We start from the raw sequence: 17757 nt of genomic DNA on the forward strand, positions 1-17757 counted from the left end.
GTAGCAGTTGGCACAAAGTATGTTCTCAGTAAATGTTCCCAGTCATAATTATTAAGCCAATTTGTGATGGAAAAGCAAGTAATTTCTTTCCTTACAGCAACTTGTTTTTCAAAAGTCAAAGTTGGGTGTTTCTACTTTTTTTTTTTTTTTTTCCTTCCTTCCTTCCTTCCTTCCTTCCTTCCTTCCTTCCTTCCTTCCTTCCTTCCTTCCATCCATCCATCCTTCTGTGAGCTTCTGCTTTCCTTGGAATTACAAACATTGAGTGGCAGTTGCAGATTGAAGGACAAATGGGTTTCCTGTTTTACTCATTCCCATCCTGTATGCCTTGACTAAGTTATCTTCAGTTACCTTAAGGGACATTCTGAGAGCAAAATTTGTATTAAATGGAAAGATAAGTACATCTAGCAGTTTGTACAGCCTGTGGACGGCCTTAAGGCCAGTCAGGCTTCAATAGGGTGTGGACACTGAAAAAAGTTGGAAATTACCGTTAGACTTTCCCCCTCTTCCATAGCTTACCTTCCTTTTCCCATTCCTTCCAATTCAATTGTGAAATTGTTTTCAGAATTATGTGAAAGTGTTCTGCCCCAGTAGGACCTCAGAATGGTTGGTGTGCCTTAAAAAGGCTTCTTGGCAATGAAGCCTTTCAGTATTTCCTGGGGAGGCTCTGTGATCTGACTGACGTCTGTTCCAGCTCTGGGATGGGCCTCTGAATTCTTCCCCTCCCCCACTTCCTCCTAGGCTCTGGGTCTAAACCGTAGAAGCCGTAGGCACCTTGCAGTCACGAGAATCACCTCTGGGTCTGTAATTAGTGGGCCTGCTGTCTGGCCTGGGACCTGGGCAGATTCCTCACCTGCACTAAGTTCTAGTTTCCTCATCTTTAAGTGGAAATCCTTACAATTTTTCTGCCTTTATGTCAAGGCTGGAGTGAGGAACAAATAAAGTATGTAGAGTTGTCTTGAATAACAACAGCTCATTGTCACTTGGGGGATTCCTGGCGTTCAAGAGTAAAGCTGGTTTCAGGTAACTGGTGTGCCCTGGTGTCAGAGGTCGGCTCTCCATACTCTGATTGGGGAAGCCTATACAAAGTGTTCCTAGAGACATTGGCCCGTAAAAACTGGACATACACATGCATGAGGAAGGCCTGGGCGTGGCTTCTAATTTATGCAGTTTGGAAGCTGGCAACCTCATTTCAGTGGCCAGCAGGTGAAACACTGCGAGAAGCCCGAGGCCATGACAGCTGTAGTCAACCCTGCGGTGGCTGAACAAGTGACTTTGTCCTCATCTCCCCTGTGCTGGAACTTGCCGCTACATGCAAAGCCCTGGCTGCATCCCGAGGGTTGTAGCATGTTGTCCAATAGAGAGAGGGGATTGTGAGGGGCTAAAGAAGATGACATGAGTTGAATTCAATGAAGACCCTCCCTTTCCATCCAGTCTCTCTGACAGCCTTAGCTGCTTAAAGGATCTTACCAGGAAGCTCTTCGATGCCTGGTTAGATAAATCGGTGAGCAAACAAACAAACTGAGAACAACATTTGCCAGCAAATCCTGTTAGTAAGCTTTTCCTCATAGGGAGAAATTTGAGCTGTTGACTGTGATGAATATGGTCTCTACCACGTACTCTCCAGGCTTGACTCCTGGCTACCTTTGTAAGTTCCCATCTTTGATTGTTTTCCCCCTTTGAGCTAGTCTACCTCTTTGGATAAGAAGCCAGATTTTCTTCTTTCTTACATCCCATCAAGTCCCTGACCCTCCCTTGCTCCATAGCTGATATACTTTTCCAGTGTAAACTCCAAGCTTCCCATCTGTGGTCTTAACATCCATTTCAACATCCTGGGATGCAGATACTGGAAAACAAAAAGCTGCTTGAAAAAACTTCTGTAGAGCTCAGTTTCTCGGTACTGTGTCGGTTCTACCTCCATGTGAGGCTAGGTTTCAGAGCTGCATTAAATGGTGTCAAGCTGGGCATGAGGCGTTCACTTTGCTGCCACCTCTCAGGCCACAGGCTGTCATGTCCCACTCACCAGCTTGCAGCTGCAGTGGTGATGGTTTCCTCCACTGTGACAGGGCCTTGGGAATTATTCCTGGAAGCTCTGCATAGGTGTTTTAAGCCACCTAATGCCTAGCAGTAAATCACTTTACACTGAAACTAGCTAGTGTGGTTTCTGTTGGCTGCCGCTGATCCTAACTGAGACCCTGACTGGGCGTTTGCCATTGTCCCTGAGAGGATTCAGCAATTTTCATTCCCGTGTCCTTGCCCAGCCAACCTTGCCACTGTAGTGGCCACACCTGTTATCCCAGTCAGCTAGGGGTCATTTCATCCCTTTACTTCCAGGTACATTCCTTGGCATGAACTCTTTGCTATCACAGCCAGTCAAGGTATGTCCTGTGGCTTGCGTCATCAAAAATGTAACTGAACTGAGATTGTTTAAACTTTGGATGCAGAAGGGTGAGTTATATTGAGTTTACATAGCTTTATGGCCTGGTTTCATTTGTTCTGGTTTCAAATGCATTGGTTTGTTGGAGGCCGATCAGAAATTCTCCCCACCTTTTGTCCTATTAGGTATCCTAGCCTTTCCAGACATCTGGAATTTTTCACTCATTCATTTGCCACACTTAACTTACTCTCTGAAGTGAATGACAAGGGCACTTTTCATTTCAAAAATTGCTGTTTATGCAGTTTTCTAGGTGTAATCAAATAGTATCCTGTAGTGAATCCTTTTAGAAGAAGAATTGAACATATGTGCTGAAGATAAGAAACGTTGTGAAAAAATACAGACATTTCAGGAATCGGAAATAGTCAAAGGACATCCAGAGTCATAATGAAGTCTGTGACGTGGACTTTGGAGTTGTGGCGTCTTCAGGTGGGTTCTGTGCCATCATACCACGATCTTCCCTAAGTCCATCTCAGAGGAAGCAACGGAACTTACTCTTGACTCACTAAAAAGGGGGAGAAGCCAGGGACTGAAGTTACTGAGATTTCCTGCTACCTGCAGTGGGGAAATGGTATGTGAGGTGCCAGTATGACTTTTGTTCTTGGGATGTGTACTGGACGTGTGGATAATTACATGTAGCCCTTCCTTCTCCATCACTAAACCTGTGTGAATGGTGCAAAACATCTCAAAGGGATTAGTGTGTCTTCTCCAAGCCTGAGTGGAGGAAGTGAGTACATAGTGATATGTCTTGTTTAGAGAGGGGTCTTATATGTGCACAGTGTAGTGTGTGCACACATGCGTGCATGTGCATACACATACACACTCATTCTCATTCTTAAGTATTGTTTCTTTCAAAGCACAGTTTCTGCCTTTGATCACAAACCATTCCTGGAAACTCTGTCATAAAGCAGTCACATTTTCCTATAAGAACAATGTCATAATTGGGCATTGCATTCCTGACCAAGGACTTGCCATTAAATAAGCTGTAGGGGCAGCTGGAAGGCTCAGTTAGTTAGAGCACAAGCTCTGAACAACAGGGTTGCCGGTTCAATTCCCATATGGGATGGTGGGCTGTGCCCCCTGCAACTAAGATTGAACACGGTGACTGGAATTGGTGAGCTGTGCCTCCATAATTAGATTGAAAGACAATGACTTGGAGCTGATGGGCCCTGGAAAAACATGGTGTTCCCCAATATAAAAAAATTAAAAACAAAAAACTGTACATGTGACAAAAATATGTCATAAAAGCGAATATGCAACAGCTATAAACCCCTGTAATAATTTTAAAGAGTAAAATTACGCTTTGTCATATATATGGGCTCAAATATACTATACATATTGATTATATAAGAAATCTCAGTGAACTATAAAGTCTATATAATAACATAAAAAGCACAGATCTAGTGCATCATAAATTTGACCTAAAACTAATATTCTAACTATACTAAACATTAAACATTTAATTAAGAATGATTTTTCTTGCCTTTTTGGAGGTTAGGAGGACATTGTAATATGTAATTTGAACGGCCCAGTTTCTGCAAAGAGAGCCAACCATATGCTTATTATCTTATTATCATAGCAAACTTCCCATTAACGATTAGAGGCATTTCAGAAAGTGTCCCAATGACCTTGACACAATAGCTCCCAGGAACACTTATTGTCACTAGATAGAAAGTTTCAAACCACTGAATGAAGAATAGATATTGTAAAGGATGGTACAGGTTTGTTCTATGAAATGCTGAGTGGATGGATGGTTATGTTGGAAGAGGTGAGGGCTGGCAGCTCTGTCAATACATAGTTCTGAGCCTTGAGCTTTCTTCAAACTCTAATGTGTCTCCCTTTAATAACACATCCCATGTTTATTATCCCAGTGCTCTAGTGCTCGGTGACTTAGAAAGATCATCTGTACCTTCAGTAACTATATGGTGCACTTTTGCTTCCCTTTAGAACATCAAGTTCCAGAGATGGCAAAGCCCTCCTACTATTTTCTTAACAAGGAAAAATTTTAAAAATTAGTAAAAATAACTCTTAGCCATTGAGGATATGCTATAGTAATACCATGCTTTTTGGTTCATTGCTTATAGTGTCTGGAGTAATCCCTAGTGCATGATTGGTGCGTAATAAATATTTGTGGAAAATAAATAAATATTTGTGGAAAAGAAAGCAAGCAAGCAAGAGAAAGGAGAAAAAAAGAAAGAAAATGAATTGCTCAGATAAGAGGTTTAACTACCGTAGGGCTCCCAGGACAAACCTTAGAGTGTGCTTGCAGAGAAGATGCCTTGAGGAGGTCAGGAAAACTGGGCTTCTGGGAATGGTGCAGAATAGTCCATCTAGCAAAAGAGTAACTGTCCAGTTCAAAATCAGCAAGGTGAAGAGACAGGAAATTAGATCAGTGGAATCCAGAGCTGTGCACTGTAAGAATATGATTCAAGGGACCAGGCAGGATATTCATCCCCTGCCTCCTCTGTCCTCACTCATTCTCCCTAGGACATCTCATCTGCCCCATTTCATCTCATCCATTTCAACTTCTACCTGTAACCCAGTGGCTCCTAACCCTGTCTTTCTCGTGCCATCTCTTATCTCAGCCCCAGGTACTTAAATCTGAATATGTACTGGATGTATGTTTGTCCCAATTCACCTTATTCAAAACTAAATTAATTACCCTTTCTCCCAATCTTTAATACCTTTCTAGTTTTACTTTCTTGATGAAAGGCTAAAACGTTCTTCACTTATTGGGCTTTCTTAAGCAAAAGATAAGAAAAGGGATGTCTATACAAGTTTGAATCCTTTTCACTGCTACCATCCTGTCTTAGTTTTCAGGTGAAAGGAATTCAGCACCTAGAGTCTTGGCTAGCAGGTCCCATTGTGTTGGTCTGTGTGCTGGAAGCAATTTCTTAAGAGCTATGCATACTGGGAAATCATACATTTTTGGAAAAAGTCATTTACATTGTATATCAGTGGTGCTTTCAACACATTTTGAGAGTAGGCTTTATGGTGTCAGAATGAATTAGCGTTGGGGAGGGTGGCTGGAAGGAAGGTTTAGGAAGAGCCTGGAACTGAGAAGTTTCCTGTGATACAGAACTTGCAGTGCTGAAAGCAGGACAGTCCCAGGTAAACTGGGACAGTTGGTCACCCCATGAAGGGATTTTTTTCAATACTGTATAATAATAGGAAGCAAGTCAATGAAAGTGATGTGTAGAAAATCTTTTGGTCAACATCAAGTCTTTTGTGCCATATCAACACGTAAGAGTAAAGTACTATCTTTTTATTAACTTGTTTAGATTATGAAAATCAATAGATTTGTAATGCTGGACCATTTAAAATTGTTTTCATTGATAAAGATTTGTGAAGGTATTTACTGTTGAATCCATGAGCTACTTGCTAGTGTTCAGACAATTAATACCGACAAGTAATATAAATCCATGAACAGTTGTCTGTATTTAAATAATTGTCCAGTTTCATCCATAAAAATATGCTCTGAGGGAGCAGCATATATTCATGTAATGTGTAAGCATTGGTTTGACCAAGTGCAAGGATGCAAAGGGATATTTGAAATACTGATATTCCAAAGACATATTCAAGCAAATATTCCATTCACTACAATGGGCATTTTGAATTACTTAAGAATAGTTGGCTTTTATGGTCAATTGGCTCTAGCTATATTGCTGGTAATAACCTATAAATCTTAATGCATCACCTTTTAAGACCATCAGGGACAATATTTTAAGGTAAAGAGAATATATAAGAATTTATACAGCATGCCAATTTTGTTGTAATTGTTATTAATAAATTAGCAAGGAAGGGGTATCAAAACGATAAATTGCTGGAATTCATTAAATTGAGGATAACTTTTTGTGCTTGAGCCAATTATTTCTAAGACAAAATGCTCAGAGGAGGCAGTAACATCCAAAGCCAAGATATCATAAAAATGGAGAAAAATCACTAGCAGTACCTCATAGCAGGGGCTGTTGTCCAGGAATTATAATCCTGGTTAAAGAGTAACTGCAAAGGAACTTGCCAATTTCCCAGAAAGCTCACTTTGTATTTTAGTGGGTAAGCGTGGGGACAGATTGCCTGGGTTCTCATCCCTCATGGGACCTCGCACAAGTCAGCTACCCTCTTCAAACTTTTATTTTTCCATCTGTAAAATTAGAATGCAGGAGTTACCTGTTGAAGCTGTTGGGTTAAGACAATGAATATAAAAACATTAACAGAGTCCCTGAAAGAGTGTTGGTTGATATTATTTCATCATTATGTGTTGTTATATGTTCATCTTAAGGTAATGTATGATATAACAATTATCGTATTACATAATACATTTATGTATTGTCTTAGCTTGGGCTGCTATGACAAAATGCCATAGGCTGGATGGCTTGAACAACACACTTATTTCTCACAGTACCGAAGGCTGAGAGGTCCAAGATCAAGGCAGAGTCAGTTTGTTCTTGGTGAAGGTCCTCCTCGTGGCTTGCATGGTAGAGAGAGAGAAAGCGCTGGTGTCTTTTCCTCTTCTTATAAGGGCACTAATTCCATCACGGGGGGCTCTACTCTTAGGACCTCCTTTAAACCTAATTACGTTCTAAAGGTCCCACCTCCAAATACCATCACAGTAGGGGTTAGGGTGTCAGCATACCTATGTGTGTGTGTTTGTGTGTGTGGGGGGCACAAACGTTCAGCCCACTATATATATATATATATATATATATATATATATATATATATATATATATATATGTTGTGTATATATATATATATATGTTGTATATATATATATATATGTTGAACAATAAAAACAAAACAACTAATATTTGCTAGTTATTAAATTTTGGGATTATTAGTGTTGAGATCTGCAATTGAATGAAATGACACGTGATATTACATTAGAATAATTGACATCTTTTGGGTCATTATTTGGCCCTCGCCATGAGCATGCCTTGAATATGATGACTTGAAGGATCCCACATTATCCAAAATGGGTTAAGTGTCTATGTACTGTTTAAAAACACGGAAACTTGGGCAAACATCATTAGTTTGGAAAAAAAAATCTTGTAGTCATTGCATTCATTTGAGTTCCAAATGTAAACCCCATCACGAAGGATGACTGTTCATTAGCGTAACACATCCTGTCTTTTTGGGAGCTGTCAGACGTAGGACTCCGGGTTGGCCTTGCACTCTTTGAACATGCAAGATCTTTGCAATTCTCCTACTTTTGGTGAAATGTAAGCAGTTCTTCTATGGAGTTAATCACAGGAATAAATTAAAGAGACTTCATTTCAAACCAACAACTGATTATCATTAACACTGGAAGTCTAAGCCTGACCCTGGGCACTAATATACTGATAGTCTCTTTACAGACACATATAAGCATTAGGAGGGGGCTAAGAGTGGGTTGAAATAAGTGATAAACTGAATGATTTCCGATACATATAGAAGAGCTCAGTTGTGTGTTCAGTGACAGGGATGAAGAACAGATGGATTTCATGACGAAGGTTGATCCGGGTGGGTGGGATGATCTGTTTCAAGAATTGGAGAAAGCAAAGGGTGTATACAGGTGTTTGTTGAATGAATAAGTAGTGAGGGAATGTGGACTTGGATTGGTTCAGGGAAAGACCTAGATTTATACTGCCGCTCTCAGCAGCTTTTGGATGAGGAAAGGAACCCGAGTTGGTAGAGATCCCAAGTCCTGAAAGGAGAGATGGGAACCGGCGGGGCAGATGGAACTATGGCTCTCTCTACAGGGTCTTCACAATTGTCAGTAATTACAAGTTCCATTTCCTGATAGGTGGTTCCTGGGGGAGGGTTGGGAGGAAGCATTGTTCCCTGCTGATAAAGTTTAATGTCAAGTGTGGACTGATTTGCTTTACCTCCAGGCCCTTTTTTCTCAACTTAGAGATGGTGGCTGTTTTTCTGTCAGACACAAGCTTCACTTAATGACTGTGTAGTTTATTACCCAGTAGGTCATATCCTGTATATTTTAAGAACAAACACCTCAGAGACTGTGACTTGGTGGAAGGAGATGACATGTGTCACTGCTGTTATTTTCACTACAGCCTGGTGGAAAAACTAATTACCTTTTCGTCTGAGCAAATTCAGAGGTCAGTTTACCACTAGTATATCACTACATGACAGGGAACATGGGTAATTAGGTGGGAAGTGTAACCTGGATATTCCATGGATCTCATTACATCTTAGTTAGAAAGGCTGTAATTTGATTGGTGGAAAATTAAGGCATCTTCTCATGGGTCATTTTATCTTTCTGCAATAATAATTCTTGGCTTGATTAAAAATTGATCCAGTGTCTTCAAGTGAATTTATTATTGCTGCAATCTATCACCCCCAGACAGATAATCTGGTTCCCATCTTTATCTGATTTGAAAAATCTGTCACTTATTATGTGTTGTTTTTTTCAATCATTTAAATTGATAGCATTCTAGGAAGGCGTTCGCAGCCCCAGGTTTCTTGGAGAAAATCTTGCAGAGAGTGTGGGTGCATCCTTTTATGGTAAAGGATTGGATAATCTGTCAATTTTAATAAATCAATTTTGAATTGTTCTATGGCAACATTTTCCCTATTAAAAATAATCAAACCCCATTTTCAGGAACGAAAACAATTGAAGGATAGTAGGAGGGCAAACTACTTTTCTTTCTTTTCTCTCCTTCCCTCCCTCCTTCCCCCTTCTCTCTCCCCCCCCCTCTTCTTTTTTGAACCAAAGGGACTTTAGTTCTTTTAAAGATTCCAGGACTGCAAAACTTAACCCGAAGTCCTGGAGAGCCAAGCACAATATGTTTAATGAGCCTCAAGAAATGACAGAACATCAGTCTATACACAGGAAAAACACTTCGAGTTAATTTAGGCATTCAAGGAAACATAATACATTTCATTATTCACATTTTACAGGTTCTCTCAGCTCATAGTACTAGCCCAATAGAAGATATAAAACTTGCAAACAGCAAATATATTTTTTGACCTCTACTCTAATAATAGTTATCTTTTTTTTATAGTGTATATGCTGCTGAAGCAAGCACTAGGTATCTTTTATTAAGTGCTTACTGCATGTAAGTGAGAACCTAAGTGCTTTATGTGGGTTAGTTTATTTAGACATCATAGCAGCTCTGTGGGTTGGGTTTAGGCACAGAGAGGTTCAGTAATACCCTGAAGTCACACCAGTGGTCCACGGGGCCACCAGGCTTTGAGTCCTGGGGGTCTGACTTGAGCATGCTTGTTACCACCACTGTGACACTTCTTGCCTTAGAATTGCCTTTCTGAGGACAGAAAGAAGGAAGTCTTTAGAATAAGAATAAAGCAATTAATAGATATTTATTAAAGGCTTGCTCTAATTGAAGCATCACTCTTAGCCACTTGCAAGATACAAAAAATAATGACAAGATTTTCATTAAGATATAAACAGAAAAATTAAATAATGGAAATGATAAAAGGTAACAGTGTAACACCACCATACAAAAAACATTTATTCCAAACAGCTACTAGAAGGCAGGGGCTATAGGAATTCAGAGGAGAGTCAGCAACTGTAGGCACAGCAATCCTGGAATATGAATACTTCATGGGGAGGAGGATTTTGCTTTGGGTCTTGAAGACCAGTATAAGATCGGGAGAGATTGAGAGAAGGGACATGGTTTGCTTGATAGGAAGAATTTGTGAGAAAATCATGGAATTGGGATGGAGTCAGATGAATTAGGGAATGCGTGGAACAGAAGACGTGGGATTGTGGCAGGGTGGAGAAAGGGCCAGTAGGTTGTTTGGGGCCAGATGTGGAAACCTTGAGCAGTAAAGCCAGGAGAATGGAATTGTATAAGGGGCCAGGGCAAGACATTGGAAGCTTTTGTGCAAAAGGAGGTTTTGAGCAAAGCAGACCTGACGTGGGTGAGTTGATCACAGGACAAACTAGAGAGGCCGGTGATGTCAGAGTGCTGCTCGCTGAACCCCCTGCAAAAGGCAGGCAGTATTCGCCCTGGGGAGAGGTAGAGGGAAGGTCTTCAAAAGCATCACACGGAGGCTGATGACATGGTCTCATGACTGGGGCCCGTGAAACCGGGACTGTATGTTCTGCCTCAGCCCCCACCGGCTCTCAGTCTCATGTTCTATATGTTGTACATTTGCATCCTGACTTCCTCTCCCATTCTGATTGCTCTCTCTGATGTTCCTGGTTATCTCCTGCCCCAACGGATACTTTTAGCCTCGTGTCTTACCTTCGCTTTTCTGGCCACTTCTTGGGTTGGCTTGGCCTCGATCAGAACCTGCCTCCATCTGGTACTCACGGTTTACAACCCTCGAGGTCTCCCCTGCCTGTGGGCCTTATCAACCCCAGTCAGAGCCAGTGAGGCCAGGTAGGGGGTAATTGCCATAAAAAAATAGATCACAAGTGGAGGTGGCCGATGGTGGGTGCTGACAATGGAGCTTTAGAGGAAGCTCCAGTTACCATAGTATGTAAAAAGGTTTTTATAACAAACTTTAGGTCATCGTTAGGATGTTAGATACATTTAGCTCTTTTAAGATTAGTGTATATTTTAATCCAACTTATAGCTTTTATTTCAACAAAATATGTAAAATATAGGTTTTATTCATTCATATACTCATTTAACAAATCTTTCACTGAGAGCCGAGATTCCAATAATATAAATTTTACAGTTTTTACTTCTGCACAACTTATAAGAAAACCTCTTAAGTTTACGTAGTGTTGTCAGACATTCACTTAATCTGAGGATAACTCTGTTGGTAGCTACTGTTATTGCACTTTTCCAAGGGTAGAAAATGAAGTTTGGATTCCTAACCCACACCTGAATTCCCACCAGTTTATAAATAGTGGGGTTTGAGAATTGAACCTGAGCTCTCTGACTCAAAGAACAGTGTTTTTCTCCCATAATACAGTTGTTTACAAAATGACGTTGGCTGGGAAGCGTGGTGTGGGCTCTCGTAGCCCAGACTGCACTGGTGGTGAGACCAGGCCATCTTGTTGGTAAGCTGAGGAGGACGGGGGAAATGGGCTGGGAAAGGGCTGACCACGGGGACTAACAGTTGTAGGCTGGCTTTCACAGGAATGTCTAAAGAATGCAGTCAACTTGGCCTTGGTTGGGTTAGGCCCATTGTTGGCTTTAACAACAACCATGTGGAAGACAATTGTGACGAGATCTGGGAAGGGCTGCCGTTGGGTGAGAATGTGGTTTGGTTGTTTGGGACTCCAGGGCAGCAAGACCAACCTGAGCCTCACCAGCTAGTCAGAGAGGAGACACTGGCTCAGGCCCAGGGTGGAGCTGAGATGGGTGGTTGAAGGGCTTTAGTACTGGCTGGTGGGCAGGGCCCGTATGGCCAAGAGTCTCCATTACTGAGCTGAGCCCGGAGAGGCTTCACTTCCCTCCGTGTTTTCTTACTGCAGTGTTCATCAGCAAGGGGCCCTGCATTTACCATGTTTGCATTTTGAGATGATTCCTTTTCATAAACTGTAGTGACTGTTTTTCAGTTCCATGACCTTCCTGGTAAGTGGCTCAGCTGATGACCCAATAGTTTTACTAGCTCTGTAGAAGATGCTAAATGTTATGGGCTTTGATGTTCAGAACTCGGTTCTGGAGCCCCCAAGAATCCTAGCAAGCACATGGCTCCTGGCTTTATTACCTTCCTGTTCTTTTTGTATCTTTAGGTCACATAGAAAATGTCATTTGTGTAATCGTTGCGTGAGCCCATTAATATGTCTAATAATACCTTCCACATGATTTCTGATGTACACTTTTCAAAGCATTTCCACACGAATTATTATTTGGAATGCTTTTAGGATCCCTGTTAGATACATTGGGAGGTATTTTATTTCATACATGGGGACACTGAGGTTCAAAAGCTGTAAAACAGGAGAGCAGCAAAAGTAAATCTTGCTGGAGACCTCCTGACTTGTGGGCATGTGCCTTGCCTAACGCATGTGCTCTCTTTTTGGATTCTCTGTTGGATTCTAAGAGAGTAAACCTGGGATTTTAATTGGGTGAGTGGAGGTGGTGAGGGAGGCTTACTTGTCCTTTTACATTAACTTTTCAATAATGCTGAGGAGGAGGATGATGATGACAAATCATATAAGATGTGCCCATTCAGAAATCTCTCATGTAGTTCCTGGAATTTCAACAGAATTCATTAAAAACCAACCTGAACCCCAGGTGACCTAAGGTCTTCTAATATGCCAATCATTCATCTAAGGAAACAGAACTAAATTACTTGTACCTGAAAGAAAGCCTTTTGCAAAACAAAGAGTGTATACACGCTCTCACCTGAGCCCAGCAGTTACACTCAACAGTAGTGGTTATTATAAATGGCTATATTCCTACAGCAACCCTGGAGAAAGAATGAAAGAAAATTGTGCAACCAATTTAATGAGGTGTGTGTGTAAGAGGGATGGTTAGCAATTTGTCTTTAACAATCTTGTTATATGGCAAGAGGCTCTGAGGGGAAAGAGAGAGAAAGAAAGAGATCGGGAGTCAATGCTCTATTTTCTAACAATCCTCAAGAGAAAGGAGATAAAGACCAAGAGAATTCACTGAGCAAATGTTTTCTCTTTGGCAACAAATGCAGGCTTCGTGCTCGCAGAACCACTAGGCAATATGTACTGAGAAGGGTTATAAATCTGGATTTAACAAAGGTTTCACCCCAGCGGTAATAGAGTTAGAGGGTGAAAGGTTGCATCTTGTTCAACCTTCTCCGGAATCATTTTCTATAATACTGGAGAGTAACTTTGTGGCATTTCTAGAAGCTCAATTGAATGCAAATAAATCTCATTTGGTAGTTGAACCACTGTTACCAAAGTGGGTACTTAGAAAACCACCCGAGTATCTAGTAAAGTTCAAATGCAGAAGCAGAAAACCATTTTAATTGCAACATCTAGTGCCTCCAGACATGTGGGTACTCAACCTCCCACAACCTCCCTTGTTGTGCGATACAATATAGAGGGCTATTTAATTGGGTTTTTCAGAGAGGGGAGCCCCTTTTAATAGGGACCGCATCTTGAGTTCACGTTTAGAAGCCATTCAGGGCTGTACTGGTGCATTTTCCTCTGCTTCTGTAGTTCCATTTAGGTCCATAAAATTCCAATAAGTCATTAAATTAGTTAATTCAGAGACTAAATGGTTATTTATTGAGCAGCTATTATGTTCCTGGCCTTATTCTGGACTTAACTAAGGTTTAGAAAGGTAAATATTTACAAGTCTCCATTTGTCCAGACTCTTTGGTTCCCAGTGAGAGACAGACATCCAGTGGAAGCAAAAGGAGGTAATTCAAGGGACTTCTCCCTCTTCTGATTTCATTATCACCATTGCTTTCCCAAGCCAATGTTAATATTAAAAACATCATAATTTGTGAAAATCAAGATACCATCTATTGTAAAAAGTACTATTATTTTATGTACCACTGGCATAATGAAAACGTGTCCAAGATAGGAAGTCTAATAGGAGATCTCTACATAAAGGCAGGATATCGAAGAGTTACTCAGTGTAAGGGTAAAGGAAAATTCTCTGGAAGAGCCAGTACGGAAACATACATGTCTCAACCCTGGGCCTCTATGGAGAGGAGAAATCCCAGAACTCTGAGAATTTGAGCCACAAGCTGGTACTCACACAGTTCTTAGGAGTACCAGTGGTGTAGAAATTAATTTCAAGTAGGCTCAGAAAACTCGGATTGGCAGTAACAAATGCCAATCCTCTGAGGAAGAATTCAACTTCACTTCAAGCCCAGAGATTATATGATCCCATTGATTTTGTGATCATTCTGATTTTGGGGGTGTTAAAATGTGAGAATAATGTGCATTTAATAATGAAGAATGGTATAATAATGATTTTCATGTTTGACATAATTTTATATAATTATTATTTTTTTCCCTTTGCTTTGGGTAGTGTAGTGTTATGTGGATTACTTTGTGTAAGGAAAAGCATCTTAAAAATCTTGCTATTTTTATTGATCTGCAATAAACAAGATTGCTTTCAATACTCAGTTCCCAGAAAGTTCCGTAGTTTCTTTTAGGAAAGAGAGTGCCCACCAAAGCCTCTCCCACAAAGAAATAAGGAGCCCCTAACTGAACCCGATTCCCACTGACTTAAACAAAGCAAGGAAACACATAGTTCATGTACACCCAAAAGTCCGGGGCTTAGGTCTAGTGGGATGCAGCGACTCAAATGTTGTCAGGACCTGGAACTGAGCATCCCTTGGTTCTTTCTCCAGGATGGATTTGAACTTGGGCTCCTATAAGCTCCATCATCTTCCCTGTTGGCAATCTCAGCAGAAATTGAGCTTCTCCTTGCCTCTGTCATCAACAATCTCAGAATGGAGCTGCATGGGGTTCATTGGATCATGTATCCATCCCTGGTCAGAATGGAGGATTTGACTACCCCCAAGTCATAGAGACCGAGAGTGGAGAGGGGTGATTCCCAACAAAGCAAACACCAGGATCAGGGGACGGGGATGCTGGTGAAGATGAAAGCAATTGGTTGTGTGCTGGAAACAACAGATGTCCACTCCACATCCTCCCTGTGCTTAAGGAAGTGAAGCGTATTTGTGGGCATACCCATAATTACATAAAAGGCAATTCCAGGTATCAAGTAAAATTCAAGACAGCGAGGTGAGAGAGGTAACCGTTACGTGTGACAAGTGCCATGAGAGGTACACATGTAAAAACTTGAAGGAGAAAGAAGTGACTGGACTAACACTTCATGAAAGAATTTGGGAAGGTGGTGAAGGATGTGGGAAGAGGGAAGCAGAACAGCAAGAGCAGAACAGTGGCCGTGGGGAGGGATGAGCAAGGTAGCGATAGTATCGTAATTCTGGGAAATTGGTCAGCTTTATATGTGCCTAAGGTTCTGTAGACTTCTCAGCTGGTGTGCAATCACTATTTTTATTCCTGGCCAGAGGGCATACTTTCTAATTAACATGAGAACTTCCTCAGGATGGAGAAGACTCTGGGATGAAAATATTCTTGGGTCTAATTTTGATCCCCTGTCAAACAAGCCATGTTTTGTGAGTGAGGCATTTAACTTCTCCTGGCTTCTGCTGCCTCATCTAAAAATGGCAGTGATTTTCCTGCTGCGTCTCTCACAGAGCTGTTGTAAGGATCCAAAGTAGTGTTCCTGAAGATGTTTTCAAACATGAAAATCTGATAGAAAATGCAAAGCACCATCGATGGCATTCAGACTGGGGCTGGTCTAATTTAAATCTTGTATCCTGCTTGCTTCACTTTTTGTTTTTCTATTAGAGCTGTTCTGTAGGTTGTGAAAATAAACAACAAATTCACATGGATTACTAGCAATATGAAAAATGGGGAATGGAACCTCTGATCCATGAATTAACCAGTTTTCCCCTGCGCCAGTTTATGTAAGGCAGGGAGTGTATTTCTAGGCTGTAGTGACCCCCACTCCCTCCCTGTCTTCTTTCCTGCCTTCCTTACATTCCATCCATCTATCCAGCCAGCCATTCAGCCATTTGATATTTGTTAGTTGGACACACTATTTAGCATATAAAGAAAATGGAATTAAAGGCAATTAACTTAGGATCACATTTTATATTATTGCTAAATAATTTGTTTTCAAAGTCTGAGGACATAATCAGAAGCACAGAACATTATCTTATTCTTAGGACTGTGAAGAGTCTTATGGGACTTATGAGCAGTAATTATTACTGCTCTACAAATGTAAAGTTGTGCTAGTTAACAGAGAGTTGTGATTGGTGTGAGTTCAAGAAAACTCACTTTCATTATTCACCCCCTCCCAAAAAAACCCCTTGTATCAGAAAAATCATTTTCTTGAATGTGAGCATCTTGATTTGGGCTCCCCATTGGATTGGGCATAAGATTTCAGGGGTTTGACTTCTCCAACTTCTTGCTGATACAAACTCTTTGGAGAAAGGATGAAGTTTAAATAAATTTTTCAAAATGGCCTATTTAAGCTGCATATTACCCTGCATAGAATATTGATGGCATGATAGCAAGATATCTTTTGCACTTACCACAGCCTGTCGCGATGGAGGAAATTCATGGGACGACAAGTCTCCATAGAAATTGTCAGAATATGGTAACTTCCTAATGAAATCTCTCCTGTTAGGGAAAAGAAGTGTTTAACTGGTCCCATATGTTTTCCAGGGGGCGTCTCTTTCCCCTGTCACTTCCCTCAGCCAGTTCGTACCTTTTGTGATGAAAAGGAAAGAAACATAATTTTAGGGAGGGCCTCAATCTGAAGCATTCCTTCTCCTGATTCATCCTAATGCAGTTGTATGTAGATATTAGGGGAATTTTTTGGGTTATTTCTGCCACTTGGAATTTCTCCATTAGTGGAGTCTCTGAAGACATTTTAGGAATGAATAATATCTTTTATCTAGTTGGAATATGCATGGGATTTCCATCACATCTGTCCTCATGTGACTCTGAGCAGACAGCCAGTAAGATTTCCTCTTTCAAGTCTCTGTCAGGAATAAATACTCAGCTCTTCAGTAGTGCCTAGATGAAACCTGATAGTGGATGCTTTTCTCTGAGAGCAGACTGTGGCCCAGCTGTTCTGTGGTTTATGAATTTTTTAGCAAGGCTGGGGCTGGCGGCTGAGCCAGCATTGGCTGAGTTCAGGCATACGCTGGGGGTTTGATTATTTCAAGCAGGGGTTAGAAAAACCTGGCAGTGTTTTCTGGGTTTCCCCTCTGAGGTTTAGAGATTTGTTCAACTTTTGTTCAAAGCCAAGCTCGGAGAATGGAAAATGGGAGAAGCAAACTGAATGTAGAAACTTGAGAGCTGGACCAGTCCTGGGCGATGCTCCCGTGAACAGTGTGCACAGGGGCCGTGCTGAGGCCAGTTCAACACCCACCAGGAGGACACAGCTCTCTAGGGAGGGACACTGCCTGAGGCGGCCCCTCTGCAGATCCTCTCCGCAGTGGAAAGACCACTGTTTGGGGCCCTACCCCTGTGAAAGGCTGACTTTCTGTCAAAGCCCACTTCAGGTGTGCTGGGGGAAGAAGTAGGGAGAATCAGTGTTTGAGCCAAAGGGGAGAGAGCCATGTCTTAGCAGTTGAGAGAAAGTGGCACTTCAGAAACCGGAAGTTGCCCAGAAAGTCTTCAGGGCAACTTCTCCTTTGCTGTATTTCCCCTCCACAACAAGGCTGCTGAGGGCTGGGGGCCATATTTTTATATCTTGTCTTAGTTTATTCAATCTAGTGAGTTTTAACATCAGGGCAAAGGAAAATACTCATTGGTCAGATGTCACTTTTTGTCACTGACCACTGGGAAGCCAGCCTAGGAACCGGGAATTAAGATAAATTATTTCCACCTTGGGGTGAGGGTGGGGTGGGGGTCTGACATTGGGGTCTGT

The sequence above is a fragment of the Rhinolophus sinicus genome, linkage group LG05, assembly GCF_036562045.2.
Source record: "Rhinolophus sinicus isolate RSC01 linkage group LG05, ASM3656204v1, whole genome shotgun sequence".
Classification (NCBI taxonomy): domain Eukaryota; kingdom Metazoa; phylum Chordata; class Mammalia; order Chiroptera; family Rhinolophidae; genus Rhinolophus; species Rhinolophus sinicus.